This window comes from Nannospalax galili, unplaced genomic scaffold (genome assembly GCF_000622305.1).
Source record: "Nannospalax galili isolate Female #2095 unplaced genomic scaffold, S.galili_v1.0 scaffold34, whole genome shotgun sequence".
Lineage (NCBI taxonomy): Eukaryota > Metazoa > Chordata > Mammalia > Rodentia > Spalacidae > Nannospalax > Nannospalax galili.
The window spans coordinates 10,016,363-10,026,932 of record NW_008338996.1 but is presented as its reverse complement, the minus strand read 5'-3'; the positions used below and the strand labels follow the sequence as shown (position 1 = coordinate 10,026,932).

The following is a 10,570-nucleotide window of genomic DNA, read 5'->3' as shown; positions in this document are numbered from 1 at the left end:
TTTGAGACAGGGTCTCTCTGTAGCCCCAGCTGTCCTGGAACTCACTATGTAGACCAGGCTGGCCTCGAACTCACAAAGATCTGCCTGCCTTTGCCTCCCAAGTGCTGGGATTAAAGGCGTGCACCACCATGTCTGGCTGTATTTTCTATTTTTTATGTTATAAACGTGATATACTGAGGAGGAAGGATGAGGTCTTGTTCATTTCTGTATCTGTGCTTTGAGCCTAGCCTGGGAGAATGGGTGCAGGGTATAGTAAGGAAGAGGCAGATTAACTAGAAGCTTTGCAAGGACACACATAATGCCCTTCTTTTTGAATTGTTTTTTTGAGACCATCTAGCTATATAGCCCAGGTTGATCTCCAATTCAAAACTCTCCTGCCTCAGCCTTGGGAGTGCTGGCATTACAGGCATTTGTGACCACACCTGAATATAATGGCCTTTTTAAAAAGGCCTTAAAAGACTGCCCAATATATCTCCTGCCTCATCCCACAAAGGCTGGAGGAGGGAACTTGGGAAGCCTTTACAGGACATTATGGCTCTGGATGTCTCTTAGTTTCTGGTGGAGTGAGGTCAAAATTTAAACTCCAGAACTTATTTCTGGCCCAAACTGTTTTCCAAAGACCCAGGGATCACACTGAACATAGTTCAGAGAAATGTCTTTTAAAGTTCTGTAGTGCAAAATTCCTTTATATTTCATGACAAAACTGGGATCCAGAGGACTGTGACTTCTTGGGACGGGAGCAGAACTGAGTGAACTGAACCTTATTTCCCTAGACTTCTTTGGACTTGGTCCTATTTGTAGAGATAAAACGGGGGGAGGGAGGAATTCTCACATTCTCACTTTAACTATTTGGAACCTGGCCCCAGTGACTTGAGGTGTCATATACAAACATTTAAAACCTGACTCCTAATGATTCATGGTGCCTTACCCCCAAATAGCCAAGATAAGTGGTGTTATAAAATTTACTACTTGCCCAAGAGGTGGTGGCTGCCTTTAATTCCAGCACTCTCCCAGGCAGAGGGAGGCAGATCTCTTTGAGTTCAAGTCCAGTCGACATTAAGTTCCAGGCCAACCAGGGTTACATAATGAGACCCTGTCTCAAAAAAAAAATTTTTTTTTTTTACTACTTAACAAGATAGTGAGAGGTTCTCTTTTCTATCCAAATATAAACCACACAGAAATGGACAAGACCAAGAAACTTCCCTTCAACAGTTATATAAAACAATCTCTATTCCTTCTCAGGAAGTTATCCTTTGAGAATTCACCCACTGGTCTCTGTATCTTCTTGCAACGAATTTTCTTTACTAAATCTACTCTGTTCTGCTCCAGCAAACACTTTTAATAGAGACTTCAGCTTATCAGGGTTGTTGCCAGCATGGCACTATTCATGCAAATGATTTCTATCCTGCTCCCTTTTCCCAAATGTCTCTTTCAACATCTATGTAGTCTATACTCTCCGAGACCAAGGCACCTAAGCCAGTGCTCAAAGGGCAACAAAACCACAGGCAGAAGCCCTTAGGAGATGGTCTGGTTTGCCTCCCTATGGGTAATGAAAAGAAAACCCCGGGTCCAACTAGCAAGAGGGCCTAGCAATAGATACCCAATAGGCACTGGCAATAGACACTCAGTCTCACTGGGGTCAGAGCTAGATCAGAATTCCTAAGCTTGGGGCCCCATGTGCACAGTTCTATCTTCTTGCTGGCTCTTCAGATCACAAATGCTTCTCCCCCTGGCCCTTAGGAGAGCCGCTAAAGCTTATTTTTGATGTCCGAGGGCCCGGGCACTATTTGCCCAAGATAAAAGCACCGTGCCACCCTACGCAATGCCGGCCCTGCCGAGCCCCCTCCTCGCTTCAGCAGGGTCGGCTCAAGGGCTCCCACCTCCGTGGTGCTCCCCTCTCCCACTTCGGGCCCCATACCCACCGGCCGAGGCCCGCAGGCACGAGAAGCTGGCATCCAGTCTGGGCTGCCTCCCACGCCTCCGCCCCTAGCAACCAGGAGTGCGTCGCTAGGGGCGGAGTCCCCGCGAAAAGTTCCGAGAGACCTTGCCACTTCAGAAGTGAGGTTCCGCCTGCTTTCCGGAAGTCTCCCAGGAACCCAGCGGAGGGCCCCAGGTCTTCCTTTCTGTTAGCAGTGTGTTGATATTGTGAGGGGAGCACGCTTGTGCCAGATCACGCTGCCCGAAGAATCTGTTCAACCCAAGGAAAGCGATACAACTGTCAAAGTCACAGCACTCTTAGTGTCATCTTTGTAATTATTACTCGCCCAGAAAATTTCTTTGATCTGAATCCAGACAGAGATTTACCCTTTGGACAGTTCCTCAGCCCCTACTGCCTGCCGTTCATTCGAGATGGGCGGGGCGGGGGGGGAGTAATTTTTTGGCCTACAAAGCAATGTGTTTCAAAAATATGAAAGGAACACTATGAGTTTGTGTGTCATCTTTGCATTAGGGCCATGCTAATTCCTATATCATTCCAGTTTTTTTTTTTTTTTTTTGGTCTTTTTTAGCTCCAGCTGTCCTGGAACTCACTATGTAGACCAGGCTGGCCTTGAACTCACAGAGATCTGCCTGCCTCTGTCTCCCGAGTGCTGAGATTAAAGGCTTGTGCCACCACACCCAGTAGACAAAAAAATTTTTTTTAATTGGAATACTTTAATCCCAGCACTCGGGAGGCAGAGGCAGGCAGATCTCTGTGAGTTCAAGGCCAGCCTGGTCTACATAGTGAGTTCCAGGACAGCTGGAGCTAAAAAAGACCAAAAAAAAAAATTTGTTTAGATTTGATTAAGAACTGTTGTATGAAATTACAAAAGATTAATAAAATATTTATATTTTAAAGTATTTATTATTTTTATTTTATGTGTATGAATGTATTGCCTGCATGTATGTATGTGCACCTGTGTGGTAGAATGCACACCGAGGTCAAAAGAGGGCATCAGATTCCCCTGAAACTGCAGTTATGGACAGTTGTTAGCTGCCAGGTAGGTGCTAGAAGTCAAACCCTGGTTCTCCTCAAGAGCAGCCAATACTCTTTAACTGCCATCTCTCCAGTTTTAATCTATATACTGCAGAACTGAGCACTCTTCACTTGTTCTTTCATCAAATCTTAATAGCCCAGTGCCATAGCAAGAAAACCCTTCAAATCCTTCTTGAGATTCAAATGGAAAGACTATTAATAGAAACTAACAATAGCTGCAAGATACTTTTGCAGTCCCAGTCTAACTAATAGCTGTTCATCTCTATTCCTGGTCTACAGCGTGGGGCTTGTTCTCAATGAAGTCCTAACCAACATGTCTTTTGCACCCTAGTGAGTGTTTCTTGCAATGAGTAGATATCTCATCCAATGGTGATTGTGGAGTTTCTGAAAGTTGGGTGTCTATGGGCAATGGGTACGACCAGAGACATTTGCTCTCGAGCTTTGGCACTGGATTTATCTTTCCATTCAGGAAGGGCATTTTCCTCTGCATCATCCCTGATTGGGGCTCCTTTAACCTTTGGTGCTCCCTCTGTTGGGGATGCATTCATTACTCTCTGAGTTACTGGCCTGTTGTTGGGAAATATTTTTCCTGGCTGGAGCGAGGCTCATCCTTATGCTGCTTACAAGACAGGTCTTCATTGAGAGTTGAGGTTCACCTGCATATTTAGTTTCTTTTTGTACCAATAATAACTCCTAACCAAGTGGCAAAATAAGGTCAATACATTGCTTAGTAAATAAATTTTGGAGTTAATACATGTATTAGTTGCATTTCATATTGCTGTGACAACATACTTGATAGAAAGATAGACTTACAGCTTTGTGCCGGAGATTAGGGTTGTCTCAAGTACAGCTACAAGCTGAGCTATTAGATTCCTGTCTCCAAGGCACTACTGCTCTGGGAAGCAGCACCCTTGAGAAATGTCTTAGGCTTCTGGCATCTGATGCTCCCAAACTGGTATCTGTAGCCAGACCTGTCCTTGAGCCACAGCTGTATATCCATCTACTTCTTGTCCATCTCCACCTGGCTTCTAAAGATACCTCTTCCTTGACATGACTCACACTAGAGATATCATCTTCCTAAACCTGTTCCTCCTCTTTGTTTTTTCCTCTAAGCACTACCATCATCAATCACTCAAGCCAAGGATCTAGGAGTCATTTGTAGCTTCTCCCTTTCTTCCTCGTTTAAGAATAATCCCCCGAGATTTCCCAGTTCTGCATCCTACATATCCTAAAAATAAAAGTCTGTCCATTTCTCTCTAGCCACTTCCTTGGTCCAGGCCAATATCATCCAGGATGTGATAAGTTAAAAATGAATATGCTTTTAATACCAGCACTGGGGAGCCAGGGGCAGGCAGATCATAATGAGATCATAGCCAGTCTGGTCTGCATAACAAGTTCCAAGCCAGCTAGGGCTACAGGAAGATACTGACTCAAAAAAAAAATTTGGATTCTTCCATTAGGGCTAGCCTTGTAAATTATTTTGCCCAATAGAATGTGGCAGAAGTGATATTGTGGAACTCTTCTGAGCTTATGCCTCAAAAAGATTCAATTTCTGTGCTTATCTTCTTGGACCAATGCCACCACAAGAGGAAACCAAGCCAGCGCCCACCTGAGAGACATGGCCTATCCAACAGCTAGTGCCAAATGCCACACACATGTGAGACTATTTTACACTATCTATCCCTTTATGAGTCATCAAATGACACCATCAGAAAAGCAGAAAAGCCATCAGAAAAGCAGCCCTGTGAGCCCAATCCAATTTGTTAACCCTCATAATTATGAGCAAATAAGCAATTGTCATTTGAAGTTGCTAAGTTTTCAACTGCTTTGTTATGCTTAATAAATAACTGATATCCAAGGTGAAGTCTAAATTCATTCATCAGATCTCTAAGATATAGATCCCTTTAGCTTGTCTTCTGCCTCTGCCCACACATACTATGTGATTCACTACTATGAACTACTAAACTACTTACAACCAGGCATGGATCTTTGTGAGTTCAAGTCTAGCCTAGTCTACATAGTAAGTTCCACAGCAGCAAGGGCTACAGAGTGAGACCCTGTCTCAAAGATAAACTACTAACAGTTTCCTGAGCTAGATGTCATTTTGGAGTCTTTACACACCAACCTTATATTTTGTGATGGTTAATATTGTCAACTAATAAGATCTAGAATCATGAAGCAGACAAACCTCTTGGCATCTAGGGAGTTTCTAGATTAGTTTAACTGAACTGGGAAGACCCACCACTCCAATCTGGGGCCCTAGACTGAATAAAAAGGAGAAAGTGAGCTATCCACCAGCTTCCATAACTCTAAGATATATTTTATTTTTATTTTTGTGTATGTGTATGCGTATATGCCATTGTGGGGGGGGGAGCCTATGTAAACTAGAAGTCATTGGATCCCCTGGAGCTAGAGTTACAGGTGGTTATGAGTCACTGGACATGGGTGCTGGGAACTGAACTTGGATCCTCTGCAAGAGCAGCAAGCGCTCTTAACCACTGAACTATTTCTCCAGCCTACTCTCTCTCCTTCTTGACTGTGGATATAATTTAACCAGCCACTTCCTGCTCCTGTAGACATACCATCTCCACTATGACAGGCTAAATCCCTCAGGCTGTGAGTCAAAATACATCTTTTCTGTTTTCAGTTGCTTTTGCCAGGTATTTTGTCCCAGCAGTACATAAAGGAAGGAATCCACATCCCTTCAACCGTTTTGTCTATATATCTTTAGCTTAGAGGCTGCCTTCTTCTCTTCCCCCTAAGTTTTCTCAACCATTCCTCTCCTCCTCCAGACCAGGTTAGAAATCCTACTTCTATACTTCCAAAATCCTCACACTTTCCCTATCATAGTGCCCCCTTTCATTTCTCATCTCTCTCACTTAACTGTGAGCTCTGCAAAGGAGTCTTATTAATACTTGTATGAGTGGAGTCTAACACAGAGTCCGGCACAGTACTGAAATAGTAGGTAAAATTCTTTTCCCTTTTTGCTTCTCTTTTGTATTTTTGAGACAGGTCCTCCTTGTAGCCCCATCTATCCTGGAACTTGCTGGGTAGACCAAGCTGGCTTCATTTCACAGAGATTTGCCTGCCTCTGCCTTCCAAGTGCTGAGACTGAAGATGTTCATGCCACACCTGGCTACAAAGTTCTATTTTTATACTGTACAATATATTGGTCACTACACCCATATAGCTAGGTACTGGTCACTTAAAATGTAGCTAGTGCAAACCAAAAAACTGAGTTTCACATTTTATTCATTTTAATTAATATAACTTTAAATTTAAATAGCAACATGAGGCTAGTGACTATGGGACTGAAAACTTCCAGTCCAGTACATAGAAAATGCTTATTGATTTTGCTTTGTTTTCTTTTGTAGAACTGGCATCAAACCCAGGGCTTTGCATATGCTAGGTAAGCACTCTACCCTCTACCACTGAGAGCTACCCTCTACCACTCTACCCTCTACCATTGAGCTACATCTCCAGACCCTTTCAGGGTATTTTTTTTTAAAATACAGTCTCATATATCTGAAGCTAGTCTTGAACTTTTTTTTTTTTTTTTTTGGCCTTTTTGAGACAGGATCTCCCAGTAGCCTCAGCTGGCCTGGAACTCACTATATCGACCAGGCTGGTCTTGAACTCACAGAGATCTGCCCACCTCTGCCTCCTGAGTACTGGGATTAAAGGTATGTGCCACCACACCTGGCTTTAGCCTTGAACTTTTGATATTCCTGCCTGCCTCTACTATCTGAGTGCTAGGATTACAGATGTGCATGCTACCATGCTTGGTTTTATATAGTCCTGAGGATCAAATACAGGGCATCATAGCTTCTAGGCAAGCACTCTACCAACTATGAGCTATGTCCTTGTCTACTTGCTGAGGTTTTTTTGGGGGGTGGGGGTTGTTTTGTTTTGTTTTATTTTATTTTGGTTTTTTTTTTTTTTTGAGACAGGGTCTCGCTATATAGCTGGATGGCTTAGAATTTGATATGCAGACTAGAACTTGATATGTAGACTAGGCTAGCCTCGAACTCATAGAGATCCACTGGCCTCTGCCTCCTGAGTGTTGGGATTAAAGGCCTATGCTACCATGCCTGGCCATTGCTGAATAATTTTGATAAAAGAATGAAAGATGAAGAAAGTAATAGACAATTAAAAAAGACAGAATGCCACAAGCAGAAGCAACAAGATCTCATGTGTGCACCTCCAGGTTCCTCATCTCATCCCCTCTGCTTAACACTACTTAGTGCCTCCAACTCTGCATTACACTTTGCATAAATACAATCCTGGTTCTTGGCTCTTTATTACTTCAGTTTTTTTTCCTCTCTCCTGGGCCTGACTAGTTTGATCATGTCCCTCCTATGAAGCAAGCTGGTCCCAAAAGCCCTCTGAAGAGATCTGGGCTCATCTAGTGTGCCCCAAGTAAAGAGGCCTGTTTCTCTGCAGGCCTTACCTCATCCTAGGAGACCCAAGTGTCTGAGTTTGTCAGTACTGGCAGACTACCAAACCTCTTAGAGGTAACAGCTGAAGCTGGTTGTACCATGAAAACATCATAGGAGGAAACGAAGCCACAGTGTTGATAGACTTGTTGCCACTCCCAGAATCTTCGCAGACTATAGTTGGATGACCTCCAGCCCAGACACTAGCGATCTGGATCAGGGCCTGAGCAGTAAGGAGGAACAGGCACAGGGCCTCAGCAGACAGCAAAGGCAAGGTCTGCTATTAAGAAGCATAGAGGCTGGAGAAGAAGAGTTCTTCCTAAAAACAATTTAAAAAATGTTTATTCAGGGGCTGGAAAGATGGCTCAGTGGTTAAGAACACTGGTTATTCTTGCAGAAGAACCAGGTTCGAATCCCAGCATCCACATGGCAGCTAACAACTGTCTGTAACTCCAGTCCCAGGGGATTCAACAGCCTCTTCTGAACTCCACGGGCATTGCACGTCATGGATGCACTTACCTACATGCAGGCAATACACACATACACACAAAATAAAAATAATTAAAAAAAATTTTAAAATAAAAAAATGTTTACTTAGAACAAACAACACCTTGGGGAGTAGCTCAGTGATAAAATCCTTGCCTAATATGTTCAAGGCCATGGGTTCAATCCTTAGCACTGAAAAAAAGTCGTAAACAGCAAGTGAAAGGGCAGATTATAGAGTAGACTATAAACAAAATCCCAGTTTATTCAATTTGTATCATATAGGATGGCTAATGAATTCCTTACCATATGGTAAATATATTTGTTGCAGGTTTTTGCACCATGTAAATTGTACAAAATTCATTGTCAAGGAGTGGAAGTCATGGTGTAAGAAGAAATCTGGCACTGGGCATGGTGGTGCACACCTGTAATCCCAGCTATTCTGAGGCTGAGGCAGGAGGATCATAAATTCAAGGCCACCCTGAGCTATTTAAAGGGGACTGAGGATGTAGCTCAGTGGTAGACCACTTGTGTAGCATGTATGAGGCCCTGAGTTTGGTCCTCAGTACTGAAGGAAAAAAATCAATCATCGGAGGAAGTCTTTCACACATTGGCCCCTGTGCCCAAACAGCTTTTCCCTCAGAGTGCTCTCATGGCTTGCCTTTCCCAGAGTCCTCCTAGGTCATCCCTCCTAGACCAGCTCCTTTATATGATCACTTTCCTATTGTTTAAGTACAGTCTGGAGCCAAGGGATCTCAGAAACAACAGGGTTTACTGGACAGTTACAGATGCCAGCCAGAGAAAGGACAAGCTCCCCTACATTTACCAGCAGCAGAGCTACATGACAGTTGGAAATGTGACGCCTGGGCATATTAGCTCTCTAACAGCATTTTTTTTTTAGTTGTTTTGAGACAGAGTAGTCTCTTCGTAGCCCCAGCTAGCCTGGAACTTGCTATGGAGACAAGGCTGGCCTAGAACTCACAGAGATCCACCTGCCTCTGCCTCCCAAGTTCTGGGACTAAAGGCGTGCGCCACCACACCTGGCTCTAACAGTATTTTTTAAATAATGAAGATTTAGAGAAAGATGATGTAAGTTGTCTATGTTGTTGTCTACATTGGCTGTAACTGAAAGACAAAATTTAAGAGAGAGAGAGAGAGAGAGAGAGAGAGAGAGAGATATTGATTTAAGGCCAGGTATGGTGGTGTATGCCTGTAGTCCCAGCACTTGGAAGGCAGAGGCAGGCGGATCTGTGAGTTCAAGGTCAGCCTGGTCTACATAGTGAGTTCCAGGCCAGCTGGGGCTACAGGGTGACCTGTCTCAAAAAGGCCAAAGGAAAAAAAAAGAGAGCGAGAGAGACATGAAATTATATAAAGCAGTCTTTTCTTCTTAGACTGTAGTTGATTAGCTGATTAACCTCTTTATGTCTCCTCCCCTCCATTGTCCACCACTCTTAATTAAATTGAGGACATTTTAGAATTTTTTTCTTATAATATATTGTTTGATTGATTGATTTATTGAGATAGGGTCTTGCTAAATTGCCCATGCTGCACTGGAGCTCACTCTGTGATCCACGCAGGCCTCAAATTTGCAATCTTCCTGCCTCAGCCTTCCAAATAGTTGGTATTACAAACCTGTGCCACCAGGCCCAGCAACTTCCAGTCCTTTTCATAGTACTTATCACTACTGTTGTTATATTACATATAACATTTTGGAGGTCACTTTGTTCTTGACAGTTATGCCTCCAGTGTCTTAAATAAGGGCAGGTACACACGTTAAAGTTACCCAATAAATTTGTTGAATAGCTATAATGTAACAAAGGTATCCTTTCTTCTCGATCCCCAGCTCAGGATTTCCTGCTTATATGAGCACTAAAGTTCAAGTATAAGCCCTCCACAGGCCTATCAAGGTTCTGGAAGTCCCTGTAATTAAGCAGCATTTAATTTTTTTTTAAAACTCTCACCCACAGACAGAAACACATTCAGTCCCCATTGTCTACATACATACATATAGGCAGAAGATTAACTTACAACAAATTTATTTATATGACTTAGTTTTTTTTTCTGTATTGTAATTCAAGTCCTAGTCTTTGAACAGCTTTCTTTCTTTTTTTTCTTTTTTCTTTTTGAGACAGGGTCTCCCTGTAGCCCCAGCTGTCCTGGAACTCACTATGTATATGTAGACCAGGCTGGCCTTGAACTCACAAAGATCCTCCTGCCTCTGCCTCCTGAGTGCTGGGATTAAAGGCGTGCGCCACCATACCTGGCTGACTTAATTAGTTTTTATTAACAATTCTAGAATTGGGCAAAATCCCGTTCTATAAATTGGATGAGGTTGACTTTACAGGCAAAAAAGGGAGAGAGACTAAGGAAAGGAGAAATAAAGTCATTTCAGAGTTACTGTCTTTATAAAATCAAAACAGGGGAATTCCTAATTAACCCAGCTAAATCTGTCTGTTTGGGGTAATTATCTCTTTCTTTCTGTGTCATAATCTCTTTTGTTCTGTTTCTGCTTTTTTTTTTTTTAAGTTCCAGATAAGCAAGTTTGTGACAACTTACTTTCACTTTGGTAATGTAGAACTTTTAGCGTGAGCTGGAGTGACTCCGTTAGTTTTCCATGTCTGTTGGGGCCTAGTGTGGAAGCTAGTCCCAATCAATGGCCTCTCACAAACTCTACATA

General features: G+C 42.9%; 1 protein-coding gene across 5 annotated transcripts in view; it reads right to left on the bottom strand.

Annotated features, from left to right (window-relative positions):
• The window catches only part of Wdr31 (WD repeat domain 31), a 31,911-nt gene extending 29,754 nt beyond the window's left edge, over positions 1 to 2,157 (bottom strand). The window contains exon 1 of one of the 5 annotated variants that reach the window (XM_017798274.2): positions 1,923 to 2,157. The gene's annotated coding sequence lies outside the window, so the exon portion shown is untranslated. Of the gene's footprint in view, positions 1 to 973; positions 1,019 to 1,922 lie in introns of those variants that run through there. The other 4 variants (XM_017798273.2, XM_017798272.2, XM_008833513.3 and 1 more) reach the window with 4 other exon arrangements.
• Between the last annotated feature and the right edge of the window lie 8,413 nt (positions 2,158 to 10,570).